This window comes from Fringilla coelebs, assembly GCF_963513975.1.
Source record: "Fringilla coelebs genome assembly, chromosome: 7".
NCBI classification, from domain to species: Eukaryota; Metazoa; Chordata; class Aves; order Passeriformes; family Fringillidae; genus Fringilla; species Fringilla coelebs.
In genome coordinates, this window is record NC_140035.1 from 1,853,393 (window position 1) to 1,870,200 (window position 16,808).

The following is a 16,808-nucleotide window of genomic DNA, read 5'->3' on the forward strand; positions in this document are numbered from 1 at the left end:
TTCCACAGCTAAACAGGAAAATATCCCTGTGATCCATAATTGTCTGCCAGCAGGTCAGAAAGCTGAGGCACAAATTTATTTTTAGTAAGAGTAAATAGATAATTTAGCATTTATTTAATAAATAAAATAAACCCAAGCTACTCAACAGTTCTGCCAGCCGAGAACCAGGGTCTCATCCTCATGGATATCCCCCCCAAAAAAACCTTAAAATTTTAAAGCAATGTCAGAAAAGGATTATTTTGTTGTTGTTTTCTCAGTTATTTTGGTGGTTATTAGGCAGTTTTGGGGTTGTTTATTTTTTTCATCCAATTGTTGCTTCAACCCACCACAAATAATTCCCTGGAGCTCATGGATTATTTGCTATTTTTATTCAGGGTTAACTGCAAATAACAACAGTGCCCAGGGATAGAAAAAGTGAATTTCCCCGAAACTACAGTGCCTGGATAGCAGAAGCTTTTCCAAAATAACAGCATTTTATTCACAATAAGCAGAATATTTCTGTTTTGTGGCAGAAATCATGCTTGCATGAACACAGCTTCCTAAAAATGAGCTCAGATGAAAAGGGGCCAAAAAACAATTGAGGATCTTCCTGGAATGCTCATGAGATAAATCCTGAGGGTCATGGGGCTAACACCCGGTACCTAAACCAGGGTTTTTCATTCTGATAGGCAATATAAAAATAAAAAATGAAAATAAACATAAAAATCAGGGGAGTGAAGGACAATAAAGACACCCAGGACAAAGGGCTGGACACTGCCAGGGATCAGCAGGGAGAGGGAGCAGGAGCTGAGCTGGGGAGGGAATGGGATGTCCAGGATGGAGACAAACCCAAGTGCTTGGAACAATTTGGATGGAATCCCAGACTGCTTTGGGTTGGAAGGACCTTAAAGGGGATCCCTTCCTGATGCCTCAGGTTTGGCTTTTCTCTGTTTCAGGCTCTGTGCTGCTTTAGTGTGCAGCTCTGAGCTTCACATCCAGCGCTGCTGAGCTCTGCACAGAGCAGGGAGACAAAACAATTCCTGCTCCAGCTGGGCACCAAGGACAAATGAGCCAAATCTCAGGCCAGGAGCACAAACCCCGTGGGCTGGAGAGAGAAAAACAAGCAGGGTGGGACTGCAGGGGCTGAAGCTGGGATGGGACAATGAACTGCAAGGTGCAAATGGAGCAGAGCTGATCCCAGGGAGAGACCCCGTGCCCGGCCGGGCATTTTGGGGCCATTTTGGTTCATCTTGGGTGCAGCCCTGGCTGGGCTCTGGTGCTGCCCCAGGTGGGTGCATGGAGGAGATCCTTTGGATAAATCCCTGCTTTATTCTGGGACTGTTCTTGGGCAGCCTGAACAAGGCATCAATCCCACCCCTGCCATGGCAGGGACACCTTCCCCTATCCCAGGCTGCTCCCAGCCCCATTCAGCCTGGCCTTGGGCACTGCCAGGGATCCAGGGGCAGCCACAGCTGCTCTGGCAATCCCAGCCCAGCCAGGAATTCCCAGTTCCCAATCTCCCATCCAGCCCTGCCCTCTGGCACTGGGAGCCATTCTCTGTGTCCCATCCCTCCATTCCTTGTCCAAATTCCCCCTCCAGCTCTCCTGGAGCCCCTTTAAACCACCACATCTCTTTCCACCTCACCCCATAACCAAATGAGGAAAACAGAAGATTTTTGTGGCACATCAATTAAAACCAAACCCCTCCTCGGTGGTAATTAAACTTTAAACCTCTCCCCACCTGCCCTGCCCCATGCTAGATCTGAATGCCTCATCCCCTTGGCATGACCAAGTCCACTTTCCCAAGGTTTTTTTGGAACTTCACCAGGAATTCAGGAGTCTGCCAGCTCAGAGATGTTATCTTATACGAAGAATCCCTCAAAATCGTGCTCCAACTCATCTGCCTCAAACACTCACCTCCAGAACACGCTAAAAGCACAAAAGCTTTCCAAAATGTGCCCCCCTGATTTCACCATGGCTTCATTTTCCCCCATGAATCACCTGGAATTCCACAGGCCACGATCCACAACTTTCCCTGTGTCACAGCTGACGTGTTCCCTGGGATTTATTGGTTTCCATCAGATCTGATCTCTGCTCTCATCCTGCCCCAAATTCCTGGAGGAATCCATGTCTGACCAGGGAGACATTGAGAACACACAGATTTTTCAGCTGCTGATTTCTCACAAATTGACCTTTTCTGCCAATTATTTCCATGCTGACAATAACAAATACCACTGCAAATAATGACCCTCCAAGGCACCTCTCCCTGCTTTTCCTTGAGAGAAAAGAGGCTTCCAAGAAAGTCATTCCACAACACTTCAAGGTTTCACCACAACAAACATAAAGGAATATTTAAGACAAAATAAACCCATTTAAATTTAAAATATTTGAACCACAGTTTTGTACAGTTTCTTTTTTTTCCCCAACTCATGCAATATGCTGACATAATTATATTTTACTGTATTTATTTTTTAGCTCCCTAATCATTGAGAAACCACCTCCAGAAGGGTGTAGGAATCTTGGGAATACCAAAGAATTGCCCCTGGATCAGCACAGATTATGTAAGACAGAGCAGAGAGCACAACCTGGCCAGTCCATTACAGAAGAAGAAAAAAAAAACATTAAAAGAAAAAAAAATTACAGAAAAGAAAAAAAAAACTTAAATTAAAATAGCCTACATTAAAGCATGATAAAAATCTGCTCCCTAAAGCCAACATACTAACTAGAAAATGGGCTGGAAATTCAAAAATCCCACTGGTCCAGAGGATACATAGAAACAGGTGTGATAAAAGGAATTCCAAATTTTTTTTTTGTGCCACTATTTTAATTGTTTTTTTTTTTTTTAATATGTTACTGAGGCCTCATGGGAGAAATCAATCAGGTCAGGATTCCTTTAGGGAATTATGGCCTTTCCAAGGGTATTAGAGATAAAAATGGAGATTACTTGCTCATACAATGACCAGGCTCACCAGCAGACAGAGTTTTTAGCACTGAAACACTAATTTAATTTCCATGATGTTTAATTATGTGAATATCTCAAACTAATACGAGAAGAAAAATACTTAGAAAAATAAAAATTTCTTCTTTCTGTGAGCATTGAGCACTTCCAGCCAACTCAGAAGTGAGGTCGGCTCTGGTCACAGTTGGAAATGAAGGCCTGCAGTTGGCAGTGCCAGTGTGTCGGAGCTGCTTGCAATAATTATATATGAAAATATTATAATTTATTGTTATATCTAACTGCATATTATTATAATTATCGGCTATTTTAATATCATGGTTCATATTACATTATAAAATCAAGGAATCATGGAATGTTTGGGTTGGAAGGGAGTTAAAATTGATCCCAATCCCCCCCCTGCCATGGCAGGGACACCCTCCACTGTCCCAGGTGCTCCCAGCCCCAGTGTCCAACCTGGCCTGGGACACTGCCAGGGATCCAGGGGCAGCCCCAACTTTTGGCTTTAAACTGAGGGAGAGGAGGATTAGATGGGATTTTGGGAGAAAACCTCCCCTGTGAGCGTGGTGAGGCCCTGGCCCAGGCTGCCTGGTGGAAGTCAGGAAGATTTACTAATATATTTCAAAATAAATGACTCCAAAACCCGGTGAAAACTGCAGAGCTCAGCATCCCCTGATATGAAACTTAGACTTACACACTAAAGCAGCACAGAGCCTAAAAAATTAAATAAAAGCCAAAACCTGGGGCATCAGGGAGAGGAGCATCCTCCTGCAAAGCCTGAGTGGGAGCAGGACCCAGACCCTGCAGAAATCTTGGAATCCACCCCAAAACCTGGCCCCTCCTAGCCCCAGCGCAGCTCTACAGATAAACTCACAGCTGAGCCCACAGCTCTGAGCACCACAACTCTTAAATTGAATAATTGGGCTCCAAAGCACTGGAGTCCAACCAGAACAGTCACAACACCTCCTTTGTCATCCAGCTCCCTCATCTTCTCCATAAAAACCCTTCACAGATTAAAAAATGATCTAAAAATCTACCTTTCTGTAGAGACAGGACACCAAAGGGCTCCAGAGCAGCAGGAGAAGATCAGCAGGACCAAACCAGGGACAGGAGCTCCTTGAGATCCTTTAAAGTCACCCAGCCGTGGGAGGAGCACCAGGAATTAATTAGGGAACAGTTTCCCACCTCTGCTCAGGTGTGTCTCTTTGTTTACCAGAACCACCTGAACAAAAGCATGGCTCCAGGTCAAAATGTCAGAGAAATAAATTTTAAAAAATAAAAATAACAAAGAGAAGTTTGAACAATTTGGTTTTGTGTTTATAATCCAGGCCTTCCCCTCTATGCAATAGAATTAACAGATAAGCAGGAAAAGTTTCATCCCTTCACAGGGAATTTGTTTCTTCCACACTTTAAATCCTAAAATTTCACCCAGCCTGGCCATGAAAATTGTTTGCCTCAGAAGAGGAAATAATCAATGTTTTAAGTCTTTGCTTTAGAGTTTTTCAGTAAATAATATTTTTAAAATACCAAAAGGAAAATAATAAAAATAAAGTAAAATTCCAAGGCCAGGTTGGACGGGGCTTGGAGCAACCTGGGACAGTGGAAGGTGCCTGTGGCAGGGGCTGGAATGGGATAAGCTTTAAGGTCCCTTCCTAAATTTATGGAAGGCAGCCATAAATATGAAAATATCCATTCCTTCAGCCCTCATGGCCCCAATTCCCTGATAAACGTGGAGGTGGAGGCACCAGAGCAAAACCCAGAACTTGCCCCCCTGGTCTTGCTCATCCTCTGGAATCCTGATCACAGCTCAGAAAAATTCATTTTTCACCTTGAAGCGGAAGAGAAGAAATAAAAAATGTGCTGTACAACCTTCTCCTGTTATGACAGACTTGCAGATACTCCACATTTTTCATTTATTATCAGGGGCTGCTTTGTGGAGCTCCAAGCCACGCTCTGTGCCAGAGATATGAGGTCATGGAGCTGAAGTTCTGACTCCCTGCCAGATCGAGCTGTGAGATATTAAAAGAAGCCAAAATGAGCTTCCTGTGCAAAACTGGGAACAAAAGAGCATTTTTCCAGTGCTACCCTGAGGGTTCATAGGAACCTCGATGTCCAGCTCCAGGCACAGCTCCCATCTTATCATCCCATCAGTTCCAGAGCACAAACCCAGTGTGGGTTTCTCTTTTGGGATGTTTAAATCAGGTCAGGGACACAGAGGGGTTCTCTCCCAGCCCAGCCATTCCCAACGAGCGGCTCATTTCCCACACCTGGAGCCCATGGAATGGGCTGGGAGATGCAGCCTCCAGCCACAGCTGGAGACACAGTGGGGTGGTTTGGGTGGGGAGGGACCTGGGGATCATCCAGTTCCAACCTTGACATCTCCCACCATCCCAGGCTGCTCCAGCCTGGCCTTGGGCACTGCCAGGGATCCAGGGGCAGCCACAGCTGCTCTGGCAATCCCAGCCCAGCCAGGAATTCCCAGTTCCCAATCTCCCACCCATCCCTGCCCTCTGGCACTGGGAGCCATTCCCTGGCTCCTGTCCCTCTGTCCCTTGTCCCCAGTCCCTCTGCAGCTCTCCTGGAGCCCCTCCAGGCCCTGCCAGGGGCTCTGAGCTCTGCCTGGAGCCTTCCCTTCTCCAGGAGAACATTCCCAGCTCTCCCAGCCTGGCTCCAGAGGGGCTCCAGCCCTGCAGCAGCTCCAGAGCCTCCTCCAGACCTGCTCCAGCCCCTTCTGATGTTGGACCCAGAGCTGGAGGCAGCTGTGCAGGTGGGGTCTGACCTGCAGAGGGATAATCCAAATTCTCCCCCCAGGATTTGCCACAGAAGGTTCCACCCATGAAGGGCTGGGCTCAGGAGATTTCTCTCTCATCACCAGCAGCCAAGACCTGGTGATGGTGATGTTTTCTTTAAGCAACCTCAGTGCTCAGTTTTATACCTCAGAAACCCAAAACCAGCTCAAGAAGTGCTGCATTATCCACTTGGGTGAGCTGCAGGAATTTTGGATTTGAAAAGAACAAGCAGATATTAAATTCTTACCCAAAACACTTCAAAATAACATGAAAAATCCAGCAAACAGAGCTCAGACAGAGCCAAGGGCCAGCCCTCCCAGATCCTGCTGACAGCTGCTGGAAGCACATGGAATCTTTTCAGGACAGATCACCTTGAAAATAATCCTCCCTCCAGGAAAGCTTCTGATACCCAACAGCACAAACCATGCTCAGAGAAACACAGGAAGGTCTGTGAGGAAAAATTTCTTTGGCAAAGCAGTGATAATATGAATTATGAGATGGTTTGGATTGGAGAGAATTCTCTAATTCCAGCCCTCCTCCGTGGATGTTGATCAGAAAGAAAAACTGAAGATAAACACTGGCGTCAATGAACACAATTACCAGGAATTTCAAACAGGACAAAACCAAACTCAGTGGTTTGGAATCGCTCTCATTTCTTGCAGATTCAGGATGCAAAGCAGCAGGCAGGTGTGGGATCAGCCTTGGGAATGAGGCCTTCACCCTCAAATCCATCAAACCATCCTCAGGACCACAAACACCAGTGTGAACTTTCCATTTTTCCATCACCTGAGAGTTTAGGAAACACCAGAGTCTTCCCTGCCTCCAAGGAAAGCCACGTTTTACTGCAAGTTACCACATTTTTAGAAAGGAATTACAGATAAAGTGTGTACCAAAGCCATCCCCACAACTTGCCCCTCAGTTCCTCTCCAAGAGTCCATGGGGAAGATGCTCCACTGTCCACAAAACTCTGTGAAAATCCCACACTTTAAATAAAGATGTAGCAACATATTTTTGTCCCAAGACATTTTTCCATTCACACAAAAATGTGGCTGTGAGACTTAAAATCCCCTTCCCACAGAGGTTTCAGGTGTTTCATGTTCCCATAAAACATTCTGTGGATTGATAAAAGGATAAATAACCTTGGATTGAGACTGGAATAGGAATTATCCCAGCAACAAGTGTGGTTATGATGTTGCTTCTATTTTAGGGACCTCAGCATAATTTTCATGTGGCATCACAGGGTTCCCTTCATGGTTTTGGCAGCCAAGCCAGGAAAATCCCTTCCCAAAGCCCCCTCCCAGCCCAGGAATCCAAATGAAAACGGGACAAAGAAGTGACAGACGCCCAGAGCTCCACACCTTGCACGGGGACAATTTGGTGCTGGGTCCAAAGCACCCAACCTGTCCTAATCACCTTGAGCTCATTAATTTACAAAGCTTTGGCCCAACTCTCGGGGCTGGCAGATGACCAAGCTCTTAGTGGATGTGATTCAAACTAATCCACTAAAAGGCATTTAATTCCAGCGAGGAAATCAGGACTTTTCAATTATTAGAAGTGCTAAAAAGTTTTACTGCCAGCAGACTTTCAAGGTGAGGGGAGAAATGAGGCCCAGCTCCATCCATGGGGGTTCCCCACCTCAAATCCCAGCACCAAACCCCACCCCATGGCTCCCCCTGTCCCCTTTCACTGCAGACATGGGAAAAAGCAGCTGGATCCAGCCTGTGCTGTTGCTTATTTTCCCCTTTTTCATCCTTCAGATCCCATTTTCAGGATGGTTTCCAAGGAAAAAGAGGATTTTTGTCAAGTTACACAACTTCTCACTTGGATCCACCAGGGCATTTGGCCAGGCTGGAATGGAAGGGAAGGTTGGGAAGTCAATGAACGTTCCATGATGGGAATGTCCTCCAGCTACCTCAGCCAAGGAAACCCTGCACTCCCATCAGTACCTCACTAGACACCAAAAACACCCAAAATCCAACACAGAAAGAAAGAGAGGAAACTTTTAAGTGTCCCAACCGTGGAAAAAATGGAATTACAAACCAGGATAAGACCCAAAGTTATAAAAATCAACTCCCTCAGACATGGGACTCGTGGTGTACTTGGAGCCAGGAATGTTGCTGGGAATTTGCTGTTAAATTGGGTCATGCTCAAGATTTTCATTTTGCCAGTTCCAAAAAAGCCAAGGCCTTGTTGCCTGAACACCAAACCCAACCACAACAAGATAAAATATTTTAGAGGATATAAAACTCAAAGCAGGTAAATATTCATTCATTTAACAACACTCTTGGTTGCCTCAATTAAAACTTGCTCCATAAAGCAATTCCACAAGAAAACACTCCCAAAGACCAAAACCACTGAAAAACCACCTCTTTCCCTTTTCCCACTTGAATATTAGATCTAAACCCAAGGTAAAAGCTGTTTAAAATCTCTGTTATCTGGAAAAAATAAGAAGATGGTGATATTAATATTTAAAACATTGTAAAATGCCCTGAAGATGCTTTGTACCCTGTTAAATGTTTTAGCAGAGCATGGCTTGGTAGATGCAAGCTGAAAACAACTTAACAGCAGTGAAACTTCCATCCTTAAAATGCAGCTGGAAAAACAACTTTAAAACCTTCTCCATCCTTGAAGGCCAACTGATCAATATAGAAATGTCTGTTTTTATGTACAGGTTTTATAGAGTTATAGAAAACAGATATTTCAGGTGGATGAAATAGATATTTTAGGTGGATAGAGCTGATATTTCAGATGCATTTTTTGTTTATTTATCTATGGATGGACAGACATCCATCACCCAGCAGGGACAGGAGGTAAAATGAGGACAACAAGGCCACTTCACCTTCCTTTGGGACGTGAGGAACCCACAACATTTCCACTCCCCACAAACCTCTCCTCATCCCTGCCTCCATGGATACCCCAAAACCCTCAAATAACCTCCTTGGAAAACATCCCAAGGGTGCAGATTTGGTGTTTATGGATGGCTCCCAACGCTGGGTCCCAACCCCGCGCTCACCCTCTCCCCCAGCGCCGGCGCCGCCCTCGCCGGCCCCTTGGATCTTCCTGGACAGAGCTGGAAGCTCCTTAAGAGCATGAAGACATCTCAAGAGATTTTAACTCTTAATATCTGCAGACTGGCATCTGCTTCCCCGGCAGTTTAGCCCCAAATGTACGTCTGGGAAGAAGGAGAGCCCTAAAAGCAGGCGGGATTTCTATGAAATCCAGCCCTGCACTGGTTTGCCTTTAGAATCTTGTTATATGGGCACAAGAATCCCAGGAAAAGAAACTCCCTGAAGGTTGGGAAAGGCTGGGAAAGGCACCAAAACAAAGAGCTTGGTAGGTGCAGCAAAAATATAACGTGCAAAAATAAATTTGACCCCATTAAATATTTAAATATACATAATAACACAACAAAATAGGCCAAATTTGTATAAAAAACAGAGTAATACATTAAAAAAATATTAAAAATCTAAAAGTTAAAGTGGCCTATTTTATTTCATATATTTAGATTTACCACGAGCCTTATGTGGAGACACTCAAACAAATATCATTTCTGCAAACACACAAGTCAACTCTAAATAAGCTGCACGTGCAGAGCCCCCATTAAATCAATATTTGGGCTGTGGAATTCAAGTGCTGCCGTTTGGGATTCTGGCCAGGAAAGCCCACGAGACCCCATGACTTGAGCAGCAGATGCGCAGAGCGAGGTCTGGAGAGGCTGACATTCCATCAAGGGCTCCCATTCTTCTGGGGACAAGAGCCATTGTTCCCTGTCCCACCAGGGCTCTTTGGGAACACTGCTGAAGCACATCTGCCCAAATCTATTTTATTAATAAATTTTAATCAGTGTTTTTTCAAGTTTTTTTTTTTTTTAGCGTTTCATTCAATTCCTCAAAAATACCTTCTGAAGGGCAAACTGATGGAATTTGCTTCGTTTCTTCAAAAATTGTGTTTGAAACAACAAATAAATTAAGATCTGCAGGAGCTGGCAAAGAGAAATACAGGGGTTTAATGGAGAATATTTTGGGTTGTAATGGAAAATATTTTGGTTTGTTTGTCCCTCTCCTTCCTACCAACCTCATTTTCAGGTGACTTTGTGGCATGTATTTATGGCGTTACTCCACCTTCTCCTCCAGACACAGAATATTTACATTAAAAATCCATCCAACAGCTGATTAATCTCCAAAAACGAGCTTGTCAAGTCCTTCCCTCCACCAGCCAGACCCAAAAATTTTCTGATTTCCATAGCAGGAGTGTGAATTTTGTGGCACAGAAGGACAGTGAGCTGAAATCCCCCTGGCTGTGCTCCGGGAGCAGAGCTGGCAAACCCTGGACTCAGCCTGCGAGGTGATTCCAGCCAGGAATCTCTGCCTGGATCAAGGAATGGTCACAGTGAAAGGCAACGGGGGCTGAGTCAAAAATTTCCAACTATTTCGGAGGAGAACGCAATCAGTAAGTAAATAAATAAATTAATTAATTCATAAGGACTAACAGCAGCAGTTCACAAAATTTCCTGAGAAAATAAACTTTTGAGGACTTTTTAAAAATTGCCCCAGGGTACTTAAACCCCAGATTTAATAAGCTCAAAATTAGGCAAGATTAAGAGTGTGCAGCCTTCAGCATTTCTGGATATAAACCAGCAGGAAAACGCTCTCCTTCCACGACTTCCCCTTTCCCAGAGTCCTTTTATTCCCTGCACTGCAAACCAGTCCTGAATCCCAATAATTTCCTCTGCTAATCTGGTGTTACACTTTATTTTTTTTCTCTCTTTTAGCTCTTAACTCCCTCCTCAGGACAAACACCAGGAATTCTGTCACCTGCCTGATGCTGAAATATTTCCATTTTTCCAGCCAGATCCCTGCAGTATCCACAGGGATCATCCCACACGAGTCAGGCACCTGCCTGAGAGCAGTAATTTGTCTGCACAGCAGCTCAGGAGATGAAAGCAGAGCCACACAAAAGCTCAGGGCTGACTGATAGGAAATAATTGCAGGCAGAATTCCATGAGAGGAATTTATGTTATTCCATTCAATTTGTAGAGGAAGAGAATGCAAAAAAAAAAAAAAAAACACCACCCAGAATTTGAGAAAACGCAGGAATAATTGGCATGAAACAAATAAAAGCCATAAAAGGAAAACACGATAAAATTTTAATTATAATTGAGGTAATTCCTCTCATCTTTTCTTATCATATTTAGCAGTTAATGTAAATATTTAGCAGTTTAAATAGAATACTTAGCAGTTCATATGGAGTATTTAGCTATTTATATGGCATATTTAGCAGACTATATAGAATAATTAGCAATTTACATAGAATATGTAGCAATTTGTATAGAATATTTAGCTATTTCTATAGCATATTTAGCAGATTATATAGAATATTTAGCAACTTATATAGACTATTTAGCAAATTATATAGATTATTTAGCTATTTCTATAGCATATTTAGCAGATTATATAGATTATTTAGCAACTGATATAGAGTATTTAGCATTTTATATAGAATATTTAGCTATTTCTATAGCATATTTAGCAGATTATGTAGAATAATTAGCAATTTACATAGAATAGGTAGCAATTTATATAGAATATTTTGCAACTTATATAGAATATTTTGCTATTTCTATAGCACATTCAGGAGATTATATAGAATATTTAGCAATTTACATAGAATATTTAGCAATTTATATAGACTATTTAGCTATTTCTATAGCATATTTAGCAGACTAGATAGAATATTTAGCAATTTATATAGAATATTTAGCAATTTATATAGAATATTTAGCAATTGATATAGACTATTTAGCTATTTCTATAGCACATTTAGCAGATTATATAGAATATTCAACAATTTATATAAAATTAGGAAGCCCCTGGAAGAGCCTGCTCAGGAATACACACCGATGGAGCAGCAGGAGGGATATTTTATGCCATCATCCCAAATCCATCCCAGCTTTGAGGGTTTCCTGAGTTTTCCAGCGAGGCCAAGCCCTGGGAGGAGGGACAGCTCCTGCTGGGAGCATCTGCAGCATCCCCTGGGAGAGAGCCCCTCTCTTAACTGCCTGCCCTGGCACTGCTGGCAGCCCCATAAATGGGAATATTGTGGATTCACAGGGAATCTCTGGAGCTGGGGCTGAGCTGGGATCACGTAGGCACAACTGGGCAATGAACAAATGGTCATTGATGCCGGATTTTTCCCCGTTTTAACACGTGCCAAGGGATAAACCGTGGTGTACAGATGTCCAAAATAGATTTTTATGGGGTTAACAATACTTTATTGTTGGTGGGGAAGGAGTCCTGCCTCCAGACACACATTTCTCCTCTGGAGCCCATAAAATTTCCACAGCAGATTTATAAAAACTCAACCAGGGACAACAAAGTGGACAGGGAAGAGCCCAAATAGCAGCCCTGGTGGGAAATGATGATTATTTCTGGGAACATATGGCCACGGAGGGATAAGGGCTCTGCTCCTCTCTGAGTAGGTCACACCACACAGAAAACTCACCAGGGGCAAAATGGGTCTAGCACAGGAAAAAAAAAATGAGGGATTGTTCACTTTGTAGGGAAAAAGATGGATTTCCAGCAGGTCTTGTCGTTCAAACTACCAAAAAAAAAAAAAATCATGGAATTCAAAATAGTTTTTAAAAAGTGGTGGTATAATCATGGGGTTTATTTGTGCTTTTGCTCTAGCTCTCCCATTACACCACAAGGAGGGATTGTCTGAGGTAAAAATCGCTCCAGAGTGGCAAAGAGCCACCAGAAATCCTACCTTGCCACCTGCTTTCAGTGTTCCCAGCCAGCCAGGATCTCTTTCCAGAGGCAGATCCCAATCAGCAAGGCAGACACGGCACCTTTCACCCAGGCCCCGCCCCAGGGCTGAAATAACAGTTTGTTTTCGAGCTAAATGAGCTCATTTCCACTAAATAGGTCTCCCTGAGTGAGTTTTCTGGAGCCAGACCATCAGCAGCTCCTGCAGATGCTTCCAGCTCTCCCCAGAGCCCTCCACGGCCAAGCTCGGCCCTTGGACCGCTTGACCCCAAGGACTCGCTCTGCCCGTTCCATCACATCAATCTGACAGACACGAGGAGCAAAATGGGGCAGGAAAAGGAGGGGGGGCAGAACTTCCTGCCCTCAGGTCCTAAAAACCATCGTGAGGGACGGCCAGAGTTTATTTTTAGCGCTCCTTGAACCCCTTCACTCATCCGGGCCGTGAGAAATTGGAGTGATCGACAAGTCATGGGACGCACCTTGGGCTCCCATTGGAAAACCCCAGCCCTGTGGATGAGCAGAGCTGAAAGCAAAATAATTTATTCCGTTTCCAAGCTCTGTTGTAACCTATCCTTCACTTTTACACCAGAGAGTGGCAGGAAATCAGCCCGGAGATCAGACACGCGAGCGCCAAATAATGGAAGCGGCGGATCGCTGACGCATAAATCAAGCTTTAGGTTCACAGGGAACAAACCTCCCACTGTAACGCGGCCAGGAGGACTTTTCAGATGTTTTTATGTCAGCACTGGCCTAAAAAATTATCCAGTGGGAATGGGAAGGGTTGGATTCCCTCCCTGCTGGCACCTCCCGGGGCTGTAGGGAGGCAGCGGGGTTAGACCCGAGGGCAAGCTTGGTTAAACCCTGTCCTTGGTGTTCACATAACTAACGAGTGGATGGTGGGAATCATTTTATCCCAGCAGCCCTAATGAGCTAAATCATTTTGGGATCGTTTGTCTCACCCAGGATTTGCTTTCAGCTCGTTCCGCCGCCCAGACAACACGGATCTGGTGGAGAAACCTCATCCCCACCCCTGGTCCCTCTCAGAGCTGGACCCTGCAAGCTCAGCACTGACCACAACCAGGCAAAAATATCAGAATTTGTATTTCCCTGTGCTGCTTCCTGCACTGGTTGCAGAGGGAAGGGCACCACTGAGTTTCCACAGCAGGAAAATAACGCAGGGCTCTGCGATCCGCGGGATCCTGCGAGGCTGGAGCCAGCCTGACCTCCTGACACCACCAGCGCCAGCTCTGAGCCAGCCAGGTCCTCCCATCTCGCTGCAAAACAGCTTTTCCACTGCGATAAAAGCAGGGAAAAATCCAGCACAGGTTGTTCTGAAGGTGTGCTAATAGTCCCAGCGGGGATTTCCACCCACTTCCCACTGGGATCTCTGTGGTTTACACCAATTCCTACACAACAAGCTCTCTGAAGCAACAGAATAATTATTTTTTATATAGAAAATATAGAAAATGCACTTATTGTGCCAGTTCTGCCTGCTAGAAGTTCCCAATCCATCAGCCCAGCAGCTGGTGTGGCCTGAAAATGAACCTTGAAGTGATTTTAAAAAATGAACCACAGCCTGGGCTCCTGGCACTGGAAAAATCAACCAAAATGATGGATATTCCTGCAGGGACTCCCACAATTTGGGCAGGTTTTCATACCTGCTCTTGTCCATTGCCAAGTAAAAATTCCCAAAATACAGGAGAAATCATGTGGATATAAAAAAGAATTATCCAGCTCATTGTATTGGCGAGTGATGCTTAGGAATAAAATGTAATAATTATTGAGAAATTGGTAATATTCCCTCCACTGAAACCGGAAAAAGCACATACACTGGCTACAACTGGAAACACAACTATTTATCTATGAAATTAATGTAATTTTTAATTTAATTTAACCCAAAGCTAGGCTGGGTGGGGCTTGGAGCAGCCAGTAGAAGGTGTCCCTGCCCACGGCAGGGATTGGAATGGGATGAGCTTTAAGATCCCTTCCAACCCAAAATATTCCAGATTTTTTTCGAGAGCAGCATTTTTAATTAACAGGGAAGAAGACCAGGAAGCTCTTTAGCAGCAGCAGCAGCAGCACCGTGACTCTCTTTTACTCCCAACAAATAGAATTGCTTTCATTCGGAAAACAACTTGTGAAGAGCCCCATTTCCATAAAGAGGCTCTCAGAAAACAAAAATAAATTAACAATAAGGATAACCGCGCTGGCAGCCTCCTGCCAAACCCCAGAGCCCCGCTGGGGAGCGGGGCAGGACCAGCCCGGGAGCGCCTCCGTCACCTCCCGGGAGCCAGGAACACCCGAGAACCCCTCCTGCGGCTGGCACCCCAAAAAACGGGAATTCGGGGGGACAAGGGGGTGCTTGGAAGGGAAGGGCGGGTTCCAAACACGGGCGGCTCCTGGAAAACCCCTCCGGCTCCCCCGGGGCTCATCCCGGGGTTCGTCCCGCGGGGAGCCGGTTCTGCTCCCGGAGGGGAGCGAGGGGTCCCCGGATCCGGCCGGAATCGCCGAGCCAGGGCCGAGCGAAGGCAAAATGGACATTTTTCCTTGAACCCCACACAGGCACGGCTCTGTTTTTGCTAAGCACGTGTCAACCCGAGTGACTTCCCGACTAAAAAAAATAAATAAATCACTTTTTCCTCTGTAACAATGGAGATAACAATAGGAAAAACAAGAGAGAAAAGAATAGGGGAAAGGGGTAGGAAAAGGGGGTTTGGGAGGTTAAACGAGAGACAGGGACGCACCTTTGCCGCACGGATTTTCCAGGCGCTGGCTCAGGGATTTTCCATCGCTCCCTCGGCGGCCGGGGCAGCCCGGGAGCCGGGAGTGCGGGATCCGGGAGTGCGGGAGCCGGGAGTGCGGGATCCGAGAGTGCGGGATCCGAGAGTGCGGGATCCGAGAGTGAGGGATCCGGGAGTGCGGGATCCGAGAGTGCGGGATCCAGGGATGCTGGAGCAGGGAATACGGGATCCGGGAATGCTGGATCCAGGGATGCTGGAGCCGGGAGTGCGGGAGCCGGGAGTGCGGGAGCCGGGAGTGCGGGATCCAGGGATGCGGGATCCGGGAGTGCTGGATCCAGGGATGCGGGAGCAGGCTGGGCTCGCCTCCCTGCCGGGGCCGGCTCATGGAGCGGCAGTGCCCGCTCCGCTCTGCTGGCAAGGCGAGATTAGGATCTCCGGCGGGCAGGGAATTGTGCTGAGCTCCGGCTTTCCTTGGCGCTTCATTAAAAACGAGATTTTATTCCGGGCTGGTGTGGACAGATCAAACAATCAGCGGGTTATCCTGCCCGGCTTTGTTCCAGGAGGGAAGAAAAAAAATCTATGGACAGCAGAGGATGAGTTCCAAAGCACAGGGAGTTAGCAGCCGGGAAGGAGCGGAATCCTGCGAGCCAGGAGCGAGCACCATCCCAGAGTGAAGCGCAAACATTCCAGCCTGTGGGATCGCCTTATCCCCGTTTTTCCCCGGTTCCGCGGGGCTGTTGCCGAGGGTGACGGGGAGCTCCGGCTCTCTGCTCCAGCCAGGACCGTCTCCCTTGGGCTGAATCGGCGGCTGAGCCCGGCTCAGCGCTCCCCAGAGCTTCCCCCGAGCCGAAGCGCGGCCGCCAGCCCGCGGGGATTCATCTGGTGCCAGCTCCCAGCGCCGCTCGTTATCTCTGCTGCTCGCAGGTTTTAAGGACGGTAATGAGGTTTATCGCAGCGAAGTCACGTCTGTGTCCCGGCAGGCTGAGCTCGAAAACCCCCACGTATTTCCAGACCGTGACATCACATCTCAGCTCGGCTAAGTGGCTTTTAGATAACAGGCGATGCCCCCTCCCTGAGAATTCCGAGATAAAAACGTCGAAGAAGGGCAGTTTGCACACACAGGGTGAGGTCTAACAGCTCAACTTAATTCATTTCGGGACATCAATTAGTCATGCAGAAAGTATTCAAAACACCAAGTATTCAAACCAGAAAGTATTCAAACCAGAAAGCATTCAAAACAGCCTGAGCACCGATTCATAAAAAAAGCATTACTATGAAATCAGCCCTGGCTGCCGGCTGAGAGCTGCTCGGGAAGGCAGGAATGCCCTTGGGAGAAGCTGCAGCTCCTCTCTCCCACTGCCATCCTCGCTCCCAGCACACAAATCAGGGGGCACCACCGGTCTTTCCTGCTCCCTGCTGCTCCTGCTTCCTCTTCCAGTGTTCCTGGGGAGAGCATCTCCAAAATGGAGCCTCCCTCAGACAGGTCTGGGACCGTCCTGACCTCTGGGTGCGAGCGCTGCCACGCGTTCTCTCCTCTGCGTCATTTCATTTACCATCACAGAACCCCAAAATACCCTGA

General features: G+C 46.2%; 1 protein-coding gene across 1 annotated transcript in view; it reads right to left on the reverse strand.

Moving 5' to 3' along the window:
• LYPD6 (LY6/PLAUR domain containing 6) overlaps nucleotides 1-15,455 on the reverse strand; it is a 32,951-nt gene extending 17,496 nt beyond the window's left edge. The window contains exon 1 of the mRNA XM_084208925.1: nucleotides 15,233-15,455. The gene's annotated coding sequence lies outside the window, so the exon portion shown is untranslated. The remainder of the gene's footprint in view (nucleotides 1-15,232) is intronic.
• Nucleotides 15,456-16,808: the final 1,353 nt, after the last annotated feature.